This window comes from Adiantum capillus-veneris, chromosome 20 (assembly GCF_014529385.1).
Source record: "Adiantum capillus-veneris isolate H3 chromosome 20, ASM1452938v2, whole genome shotgun sequence".
NCBI lineage: Eukaryota > Viridiplantae > Streptophyta > Polypodiopsida > Polypodiales > Pteridaceae > Adiantum > Adiantum capillus-veneris.
Genome location: NC_140950.1, coordinates 81,749,986 through 81,762,664, shown reverse-complemented (window position 1 = coordinate 81,762,664; position 12,679 = coordinate 81,749,986).

Genomic DNA, 12,679 nt, shown 5'->3' with positions numbered 1-12,679 from the left:
TGTTGCGATAGTTGCTCAACAGGTGGAGCAGACATCAATACAGGAGCTCGATCAATACAGGCTATAGGTGGTCCATTTGCCATCATACGTTTGATCATTAAACAATCCTTAGCTTGGTGACCATACCTACCACATGCGTTGCAAGTTCCATTAAATTTTACTCTAAACGTAGGGCACTCACTAGTGCTATGTGGACCTAAGCAAATGGAACACCATTGTTGCTCCCTTCTTGGATACATGTGACTATTTTGAGGGGGTCGATTATCCTTAAGAGACTCTTGGATTGCCTTGGTGAGGTCTGTCAAGAATGTCTCAAATACCTTTGGCTCATTGGCAATGGGCTTTGCAGTCATGGGTTCATACTCAATGGCTTGTGACCTAGTGGATCTCGTGTCAGTAGACACCCTCATGCCTGCTATCATCAAGTTGTCCTCTAATTGGATTGCATTGGCAGTGACATTTCCCAGGTTGTGATACCTCTAATCACTAGTCCATTATAGATTCCTTCATTCCTCAACCCTCGAATGAATCGATCAAGCACATTAGAAAATTTCGTAGGTCATTTGGAGGGCCTTGTAAGAAATTGTATTTCTCTCTCTAGAAACTTTTATAAAATGCACTTGCACCTTGTGAGTACGTCCAAAAGGACAACCAGACACTCTAAAAAGTAGATTTATATTCCCAATCGTCCTTGAAAACGGTCACTTTTTTTATTTAATGCGAGCATCTTTTTCAGGAGGCAGATGCGGCGCATTTAATGCAGCTTACGTCATCACTAAAAGTTAAAAAGTCACAAACTGTCAAATAGTGATAGATTTTGAGGCTTTTGACACCACCAATGCGTCCGGAACGCCAAAATACCCTACAAACGAATGTCTACTTGCCTCATTTCGACAACCGGAGAGGCAAAAAATGTCAAAAAACCCCAAAAAATGGGCTTTTTACTTAAGGCGCGCGAGGAGGCATTTCTAAATTCTAGAATGCCCCTCTGCGCGCCACTAGTACAAAGCTCCTTTTAGTGATTTTTGGACAAATATCTTTCCAGAAAGCCCCTTTTTAGAGGTTTTTGGACATTTTCCTCTCAAAAAGCTCCCTAAAAAGAGGAAAAAGGGGCTTTTTACTAACGGCGCGCGAGGAGGCATTCCAAAATTCTAGAATGCCCCTCTGCGCGTCGTTAGTATAAAGCTCCTTTTAGTGATTTTTGGACACTTATTTTTCTAGAAAGCCCCTTTTTAGAGGTTTTTGGACATTTTCCTCTCAAAAAGCTCCCTAAAAAGAGGAAAAAGGGGCTTTTTACTAACGGCGCGCGAGGAGGCAGTACAAAATTTTGGAATGACCCCTCACGCGCTGTTAGTAAAATGTTCCTTTAGGGCTTTTTGACATTTTTTTGCCTCTTTGGATGTCTGAGCGAGGCAATTGGACATTCATTTCTAGGAGATATGTGCGTTCCGGATGCATTGACAATATCAAAAGTTTCAAAATCTTCCACCACTTGATTGTTTTGTGACTTTTTGAGTTCTAGTGATGACGTAGCCCGTATCAAATGCACCGCATCTACCTTCTGAAAAAGGTGCTCGCATTAAATAAAAGAGAGTGCTCGTCTTCAAGGACCACTAGATTATTAAATGACGAGAGGGACACCTTTTATATTTTTGTTAATATCAATCTATTTTTCTACGTAACGTAGGCTCTTCTCTCATTGGAGGAGCTTATTTTCCTCTCTCTTCCAAAAGGCCCTCCAAAAGACCTCCGAAATCTCCTAATGGTTGGTTATTGTTGAAGCGCTCATTTATAGGGTAGCGAGAGTTTAAGTGCTTTAGACGACTAATGAAGTCCCTTACTGACTCTCCTTCCTTACGTTCGGCCTTCTGTAGCTGAGATGCTACACCCCAAAGCACACCTTCTCGTATGTACTCCTTTAGAAACAACCTTCGAAGGGTAGGGTAGAATTTTTTCTCGTCCACCCTTAGGGTTCTATACCAATCTCCAACCTTCCCACTTAATGTCAAGCTTAAGGAATTGCACTTATGTAGTTCGTTGCTTTCCCCTAAGGAATCACATACTTGTTCAAACACTTCAATGTGTTTTCTAGCATATTCGTCCCCATTGAATTTTTGCGTGAGTTTGGCAATTTGTACTGCTTTACTTCTAGGCTCTCTATCAGATGCATGACGCATATTCTCCGCGATAGATCGACCTATGGTTTGAGCAAACTCTGCCAAGTCACCTATGTGAGGAGGCAGGGCCGGTGGAGGTACTCTTGGAATCATATGTGAGAGAGGGACGGGTACCGGTCTTGGCATATGTGTGGATGATGCAGGATATGGAACATAACCGGACATAGGTCCACTCGGATAAGGGCTAGGGAGCGGCACTCGAGGAGCATAAACAAGTGGAACAATTGGAGGTGTGGGGGCCATGTGTGCATAAGGGGCTAGAGGCACATACGGTCGAGGCCCCATATTAGGTACTATGACACTAGGTAGTGGCACTGCGCTAACCGTAGATGTCATCGGTACATTCTGTGTCAGGTCTATCCCTGGAGTGAGCACTGCGTTTTCCTTAGTAGAGGGTTGAGCCAAGTTAGGGAAGCTAAAGTTGTCGCTCGGAGGCTCAGATTGCATAGAGACCCCAGGTGAAATGACGTAAGATGGGTCCATGGGACTCATTAGAGGAGTCTCCATTTGTGATAGAGTAGGCTGTTGAGCCTTGCTCGTATCCAGAAATCTCATGGGGCCAGTTGAGAGTATATTTACCCCTCGGTTTTGCCTTTCTGATTGAATAATGCCATGGATAACATTACAGATCATTTTCTGTTGATCTTCGATGCTTGTAGCACTAGAGGTGGATCGTACAATCTCTATCCATCCTACATGGTAGGCGTGGCCAGAGTGTAGATCCGTCAACACCTCAGTGTGGAGGTCGTATGTCCAATGATCATTAATGAAAAATCCTTCTAGAGTCGACGTGTTAGTGGTTTCTTGTGAGGTAGAAGCAATGTTGCTCCCCGTGGTTTTACTTGTCACCAACGGTACTCTAGAGGGAACTTCTGAAGGAGGCAGCTCAATAGGGCCTTCTTGGTAAGAAGTTGGCAGGATATCCACATGGACACTCTTTGGGGGTGTGGGGTCCACGTGCGATGTGAAAGGAGAGTCCACTTCCCCCCCCTTCGTGTGCTTCATTTGCATCAAGTTCCGAGCGAGTAGCTCTACCTAATGTTTCCATGAAACGGCTAAACATACTAGTACTAGGCTGTGGAGCTTCGGGAGGTGCATGGACTTCTCTCTCAGTGTTTTGGGTAGGGTATGCTTCCATGATTTCTGAGTCAGAGGAGGAATCACTAGCGGCTATTTTAGGGTCTTGGGTGGTGCTACCTTGTGTCCCCGCTGAGGGTCTAGAGACTATCGTGGATGGGTAATGGGTGTCCGTATGAATAGAGGCACCCTCAATATGCTCGTGTTCTAGCACCCGCCCAGAGCGTAAGTGCATGTGCTTTTGATACCCTAAGGTGTCAAAAAGCTGCTCTATGAGGCCTTGTGACTAGTTTTTTGCGTGTTTTTTGTTTGTTTTTTTGCTAGATTTTTTAGAGCGTGTCGTGGAATGGGCCGTTGGATAGCTCAAAACGAGCGTATCGCTAGGAGGGACGCGCTGTGCTTTACAGCCCACCGTTTGGTTCTATTTTGCTCCAGAAAATCCCGAAAGAATCTTTTCCTAGCTGGGGAACTAGGCTCCAAATAGCAAGTCCTAGTGTGCAATGAAGGAGAGGAGAGTGTAGGACTTATCCCACATTCCTCACTCCCTCCTTGTGAGTCTAGCCTATATATATAGGAGTGAGACTACCCTATATCATAAGACAGAGAGAGAGCTTGGGCTTGGGCTTGGGATTGGGATTGGGTCAACCGATCCCGATCTCACTTTTATACAAACCAACCCGTCCGTTTTTATAACCTCCCCCTCACTCACGTTTTTATTTTTCGTTTTTTTTTTTTTTTTTGGATATTATTTGGTACGCGTTTTGGTGCGCGTTGACCTCACCTAACTATTTACTGTCTCACCTACCTACTGACCTGCTAATCAGTGGTTCACCTAATTACTAACTTACTTAATTAACTAACTGTGCGCCTACCTGTGCACAAACCAGAAAATGCAGAAAATTGAAACTTGACAGAACTGTGCAGTGCAAACCAGAAAATGCAGAAAACGCAGAAACGCAAGAAATGCTAACTGTGTAAGCTGAAATCTGAGCTTAATAGAACTAGCAAAACAGAGCTTTATAGAACACAGAAAACTTTAATGCAATCAACAAATGCCCATACTTAGCCAACTAACTCCTTGAATATTCCAGTTAAAGTGCGCCTATCATCGGCGATCACCCTTACCCTGTTCCTATTGGTCCGACAAGCCCGGTACCTGACTCTAAACAATACAACATTTATAGATCATAGGGTGTCCGTGTGCCGTGAGGGTTAACACTTCTCCATTGACCATGCAGACAAGCATGATACAAGAAATACAAGTTTCTACACCTTAGTGCAGTCTTATCTGTAAAAGAGAAACCATTCACACAATGCAAGGAACATTGTCGAGATATTTGCGGTCTTTCCAAGAAAGCACCGAGATTTTAACTGTGACAGTTTGTGGGAGAACTCCAAAAACTATATGAAGGAGTTAAACCATAGATGCCATGAAGTCTAGGGTTTGGAAGGAAGTACAATAAAAAAATCCCTAATCTTTCTCTCTTGCACTCTCACACACAAAGACAGAACACAAAAGAGAATATCAAAACAAAACAAATATGAAAACATTAAGGCTATGGTCATATCGTAATATGGGTAAAATGAAAGGGTTAATAGATGCGTTCAATATTTGCCAACCAAACAGGCTAAAAATTATTATTTGGAATTGTAATTTTGTGCTTAGCATCATAAATATGATTTGTCTAGTGATTGGAACTAATTGTGTGTACAAATACACTTGGTTCATAGCAAGATAACTACAGTTACGTCAAAAGAAAAGTTCTAGTCTATAACGGGTGGTATGATGCAATCCGGTGAAAGAAGTATTTCATTGAGCCTTTCTGGGCCAAATAGAAACACTATACGTTGTTGAAAGTGTATTTTACGGCTAATCCATACATTAGTTCTAATAGATCACACAAAGTGAAAGCAATAGAAATTCATATCATTTGGATTGTTCATCTAGGATAGTGTAGACCATATAACAAAGATGGGTCGATTCATTCCTACTAAGACTATGGTAAATAAATGAAAATTAGCATGTCTATTTATAGAGCGTGTATATAGACTCTGCTGTCTTCCAGATAGTATCCTTAGTGGAAGACATCAAAAGTTCGATAATCACTTCTAGAGAGCTATGTTCCAAAAGTTGGAAACTACACTTAATCTTAGTACGATTGATCATCCAGAAATAGATGGTCAAACCGAAAGACTTAATCAAGTGCTAGAGGATATGCTGCGAGCGTACGTTAGCAAGAAGAAAACCAATTGCAAGGACTACTTGCCCATATTGGAATTTTCTTATAATAGTTCAAAGCATGTGACTACAAGGTTTAGTCTATTTATGCTTTTATACAGTTTTCAACCTTCATCACCCGTTACGGTGTGGGTACGAAGAAGGTACAACAAGTGAAGCATTTTCTCCAAGACCATTTTGATATGCTTCGAGTTGTTTGACAGAATGTTAAGTAAGCTCAAGATCGATATAAGAAGTACGGAAATGGGCATCGTCGCATTGCTGCTTTCCAAGAAGTAGACAAGGTTTTCCTCAAGGTTCCAAATCATTCAGAAAGTCTAAAGACGGGAAAAGTTTGTAAACTTTCACAAAAATATTGTGGACCGTTTACCATTCTCAAACATAGAGGTCAAGTTGCCTATAAGTAAGCTCTTCCCAAGCACTCACGAGGTCATCCTGTTTTTCATGTTCGTCGTTTATCAAAACAGCTAGGACTCAATGATAATGTCATTGACATGAGTGTGTTAGTTGACCTTATTGAACCACCAAGCATCCATCATGAACCCTATAAGATTTTTCATTCTCATGAACTTCTCACCAGACATCATGTGAAACGACATGTGTTGGTAAAATGGCTAGATAGACCTGAAGAAGGTTCTACATGGGAGAATCTCTCCGCACTTACGAAACGATTTCCTTCGTTTTTTTTCAAGGAAAAAAACGATTCTCCAAGGGGGGGGGGGGGGGGGGGGGGAGGGTAATGTAAGGATACGGGTCCTACGGGTAAGGCCACCGGCATGGCCGGACAACGTGTATGCTAGGGAGAGGCTATCAGAAAGCATGGTTGGGTGGAGACTAGCACATGGAATTACTCTCGCCCTTTTAATTTCAAATTGTTTTATTTGTTTGTCTTTTGGGACTTTGTAGGTGATTTAAAACCACCTATAAGTGGGAATAAATCTTTTACAAGTGGTTTATGAGATTAAAACCATCTGGATAAGAGTGTTCAATCAACCACATGTGAACTGGGGACCACTTGCAAGTAGTTGAGAATCTCTTCTAAGTGATTGAGAATCATTCAAAAGTGGTTATGAAAGCTTTTGCAAGTGGTGTATGAGATTAGAACTATCTGAATAAGAGTGTTGAATAAACCACATGTGTGTTCGGAGCCACTGGTGGTTGATAATCACTTGCAAAAGGCTAAAAATTAGTTGCAAGTGGTTGAGAAACCCTTTTCAAGTGGTGTATGATATTATAATTGTCTGGATAAGAGTGTTTAAGCAACCACTCCTAGAAGGTTTCAAGGACTAGTTAAAGTTGTATGAACCACTTCCAAGTAGCTCAAAGAACTTGCAAGTGGATGTCAATTTTTGTCTGAACTATTGGTTAGTGGACCAACCATCTGAAAGTGTTTTAGGTTGTGAGTGGTTATAATTACTTGGATGGATTAAAAAGCTTCAGCTATAGGATTAGAAACATAATCTTTTTGTGAGGAGAAGATGCAACAAAGGGGTAACCAAGAGTATTATGTGTTCTAATAAGGCATGGTATTAGAAGGCATGCTATTGTAGATTTTCTCATAAACAATACTTGTCAAGGTGTATACATTATGGTCATCTTTCTCAAGATACAAGGGGAACTTAAGGATTCCAATGAGGTGTAAGTACATGAAAGTAGGAGGTCTATCACCTAGTAACACGTATTGATCACAGTGTCCATTGAATTTATCATAAAAGTGACCCTCAACATAGTAGGAGTTTTTTTAAATCCGATTGTGCCATGCATCCTTCTTAGTTATGGTAGATAGCCTCTTCTCCATGCAACACCTCATTATATATAAATAAGAGTCTTATTCTTCAACATTGACTGCAAACTTATCATAACACGTAAGGCATCACTCAAATCATCATGATGGCCAGTATACATGGGTGCATCAATCTCCTCATCGCTTGAACCAACATCTTCATCTATGTTAGCCTCTATTGGTAGGATCTTCAAATACTTCCATGCTTCTAAATGTGCTTTGTGTGCACATCTTCTCCATTGACCATGCACACAAGCATGATACAAGAAATACAAGTTTCTACACCTTAGTGGAGTCTTATTTGTAAAAGAGAAACCATTCACACAATGCAAGGAACATTGTCAAGAAATTTGCGGTCTTTCCAGGAAAGCACCGAGATTTTGGTTGTGACAGTTTGTGGGAGAACTCCAAAAACTATATGAAGGAGTTAAGCCATAGATGCCATGAAGTCTAGGGTTTGGAAGGAAGTACAATCAAAGAATCCCTACTCTTTCTCTCTTGCACTCTCACACACAAAGAAAGAACACAAAAGAGAATATCAAAACACAACAATATAAAAACATTAAGGCTATGGTCATACCGTATCATGGGTAATATGAAAGGGTTCATAGATGTGTTCAATCTTTGCCGATCAAACACGATACGAATTATTCTTTGGAATTGTAATTTTGTGCTTACCATCATAAATATGTTTTGTCTAGTGATTGGAACTAATTGTGTGTACAAATACACTTGGTTCATAGCAAGATAACTACAGTTACGTCAAAAGAAAAGTTCTAGTCTATAACGGGTGGTATGATGCGATCCGGTGAAAGAAGTATTTCATTGAGCCTTTCTGGGACAAATAGAAACACTATACGTTGTTGAAAGTATATTTTATGGCTAATCCATACATTAGTTCTAATAGATCACACAAAGTGAAAGCAATATAAATTCACATCATTTGGATTATTCATCTAGGATAGTATGTGAGAAATGTAGATATGAGAGAAGTGAAGAGATGAGAAGGTTCCCTCCGAAGCCCTATTCTTTCCCGTAGGCAATAAGGAAAGTGCGAGGAGAGATGTACCTGTAGCAAGAAGAACCTAGAATTTGTAGAGAGAATGAATTTTTAGAGTGAGAGAGATAGGTTTGGTGTAGAGAGGGAGATGAAATTAGAGATATATGTTGAGCTAGAGATGAAAAAAAAACAACAGGAAATCAGCAAAATATCAAAGTAGAGCACATCTTACTTGAGAAACCCCTCGAGAGTTATTCACCATTTTTTATGGATAGAAAAGAAGAGGGAAGACTTCAAGTTTTGATTGAGGCACCAAGTTCAAGTCCTCATTTGATTAGCGATTATATTCCAAGGATAGCTTACAAGATTGGCTAGTTTTCCTCTAGGAGTAAGTATAGTCTTAGGCTTATGTTTATGGCTAAGTACAATTAGGCATTACTATTCTCACTCCCTCATGAATGGTTTACAAGGAATAAGAGGTCCCCTTTTACAGGTGAAGGAAACTCCAAAGGGTTGCACAAGAAAGAGAAGAGCCAGTTTGAACAGGAACTAACAAAGTTTGAAATGACTTGTCCTTCGATGATGTGATCAGACTGGGTCCGGTATTTTGATCATATCTCCTCAACCGTGGCTACAAATAAAAAATTCAAAATAGGGGCAAAAAATTCAGCTCATAATCTACTACTCCCATTCTATATACTTTTTCCAATTCGGATCAGAAACTTGTGTTAAAAAATCATCAAGATAGGGTACAGTTTTGGCAGAAAAGTCTTCTCGTGGTCCCCTTAGCCTAGAAATTCATTTGATTCCAATGGACACCTCATGCAATATGAAAGCATGAGATTTCTCCTTGACACGGTTTTGTAATCATGCTTGGAATATTTCATTAAAATAGGTGTATCTTTGAGAATCATGCAAGCTAGTGTCCCACTAGGATTTGATTCCTTTCTAGTAGGTATTAAAAAGAAATATAAGAAAAATAAGAAAAATGTAGAGAATATATATATATTGAAAGTTACCTAGATATAGGATCTAGATAGGGTGTGAGATAATAATGAGATAGTAGAAATAAAGAACCAATGTCTTTTGCCCCTAGTTAAAGAGACAGAGCTATTGACTCTTTTCCCATAGTACTTTTTGATGGTAAAGTAAAAATATGTTACCCTAGAGATAAATAATAGGATGAGATATAAAGCTTATTATTATACTTATATATGCATATGTACATTATAGGAAATATACTTATTCATCTAAAAAGTCTCAAGATAGACCTTGTAGCATTTGTTCCCACTATCTACGTGTCACAGCATGACATCCACCCCCTCTAAACCTGCACATCCTATAGTATGTCCCACATATGATCTCTGCAAGATCAATCCTCTTGTAGATCTTTCATGATTTCATCTTCATTGATAGCTTCCAATGCTTCATCTTCACTTTGATCTTCACCCGTTTTTTGCTCTTTCTCCTCCTCAACATCTTCTGGATCACTGTGTCCTCTTCTCTTAAACATTTTGATCCTTTTTCCTCCAATGGGAATCTTTACTTCTATACCATCTAGTTCAAACAAGCTATAAGTAGCATTTTTGTGTACATGCTTTACAACATACGGTCCAAACCATCTTTTTGAGAACTCACGCATGACTCTGTGCTGGTTATCAAGGCTACTATCATACACTAAAACCCAGTCATTTTTGTCAATTTCTTTTCTCCTGAGATGATGGCGCTTATCAAAGTAGTCCTTGTTTTTCAACCTTGCACTTTTGAGTCGTTCTTTTGCATCCTCAATGTTTGAAGGTCTTCCTCTCTAGCTACCTTATGCGCAATGCAAGGGGATATTCCCTACTAAGCCTCTCTTGCCAAGGTAGTACATTCCATGTGGAAATTGTATCTTCAATCGGCATCACTAGATTTTGACCGTACATTAGCTCCACAGGCATATAGCTAGTTATTGAGTTATGTGTTGTACGATCAGCCCATAAAGCATATGGTAACAATTTTGGCTAGTCACCAACTCTTCCTTTGCAAGCCTTGGCCACATCTTTGATGATAGGAGAATGTCCACTTTCACTCTTTACATTTCCTTTAGGGTTATAAGCTGTAGTAAGAGAAAGCTTGATTCCTAATCTGAAAAAGAATTCTCTTTCTTCCTTGGTATCCAATTCAACTCTGTCTATAGTGATCTTTCCCACACAACCATAATGACAAATCACCTCATCAAGAAGGAATTTGCACAAAGATTTTGTGGTTTTAGATATTAATGCTCGCCCTTCAACCTGGTTTGTTAGGTCCTCTCATGCAAGGACTAAGTATCTCATCTGCCAGATTCCTAAAGGCATGGTGACTAGATCCACAACCCATTTATAGTGCATGGCTAGCGAATGTGTAGGGTGCAATCCATCACGATGTTGGACATTTGAATACATTTGACAAGTTACACACGACTCTACGAATTGAGATTCATCTTTATACATACCCTTCCACCAGTATTTTTCTTTCAACTTGGAGAAGGTTTCCCACACACCCCTATGTCCAGCCCATACTCTCTCATGAAACTCTTGCGTGAGCTTTAATTGAGTCTCTTTTTTACATATAACCCTTTGTGATGTAACACCCTTTTGTTTAGGATGCTTCCACAAGTAGCCATCCCTCAAAAAGTACCCATATGCTTTCATGTGTATCCTCTTGAATTCTTGTTCAGACTAATCATGTTGTTTTGTTAGAGTACTCAAGTAGCTTCGAATAAGAATCCAATCACCTTCATAAATCTCTTTCAGAAACAATTCAAGCTGATTAGTCATGCAAACATTGTTACCTTTGACATGAGAGATAGAATAGAACTTTGTGCCTACATCATCTCCCTCGTCAATCATTTGTGACTCATCTTCATACCTTGCCCTTGATAGCATATCTACCACTGTATTGTCTTTACCTTCAATGTGTGTAAACTCGGGATTTAAGGACTTAATGTAGTCAATCCACCGCAACATAGCAATGTTTGGCATTGAGCAGCTTGTAATCATCCCAAGAAGTGGCAGACAATCTCTTTCTACAACCACACATGCACTAATTAGGTACTCTTTCCCATTTTTCAAGGCTGTAACCATACCCCATAACTCTCTCTTTATTTGTGAATAGTTTCTTTGGCGAGCACTTAGTACCTATGCTCCAAATATCATCACGTACCTGCATCCTTCTTCATGATCTTGCCCTATTGCCCATCCAATCCCTATAGATTGGTGTCTACTGTCACAATTACTAGCCTTTGACACTCTCAGTCTACCTTTCTCAAACTTGGTGCTGACTGGAGCAACTCCTTTAGCTTTCTCGTGGCTTTTACATGTGCTTCGGTCCATTTAAACCTTTGATTCTTTCTAAGAAATTGATAAAGAGGATCAGTTATATGTGTATAATGGGGAATCCAAATAACATAAAAGACACATGTTCCCAAAAACCTTCTAATCTTAGTGATGCTAGTTCATGTTTCTTTCGTTCTTTGGATGGAATCTACCTTTGTTGGAAAAGGTTTCCTACCATATGACCTGCACATGTGCCCCACAATGAGCACTTCATTGACACCAAACATAGACTTTCTCCCTCACAAAGTAAGATTCACTTCTTCCAACCTAGACATATTTTATCGCAATCATTAATCTGATTTACCACAAATCTACGACATCCTATGGGATCCAAAGCTTCATCTTTCTCACTTTATTCACATCTTTTAATGGGCAAATCATCAATGAAAGGCATTGTGATTTGAGGAATAAAGTCACGTAAGACCTTATTCATCCCATTCATCATATGTGAAACCGAGTTGATTGCTCCCTACGGCAAGGTACACATCCTTACCAAACCCAAAGGTATCCTCATGGTTGTCAAGTCTCTGATTTCAATCGAAAGCTGAAATTGTTTATACCCTAAATAGGGATCCCCCATCGAGTAGATTGCCCTTCCTGCAAACACCTCTATAAACTCATCCACAATTGGACCTGCTCCTACATTCCTAATTATCACCTTGTTCACTGGTTGCATATCTTGGATGAAGCGTACAGCACCATTCTTCTTCAGAACTGTGAACCACCTATTTGAGTATGGAGCACAAGAAGGCTCCAAAATCCCCATTTTGAACTTTTCATTCAATAGCTCTAATAACTTTGGCAAGTGAGCCTTTGTAATCGGAATAGGCCATAGATTCCAAGGCACATGAGGTATTGCAAAAATTACCATGGGAGCTACAATAGAAGGATCAACACATCCTATCTCATGTGGCTCAAATGCAAAATCCTTACCCTACTTTCAAAGAATTTCTTTGAAGCACTTTGTCTCCTCCTGTGTTAGAAACTCCTCGCAACCAATCTGCAACTCTTGAAAAGACTCCTTTGTGAAGGTATGCCCAATCT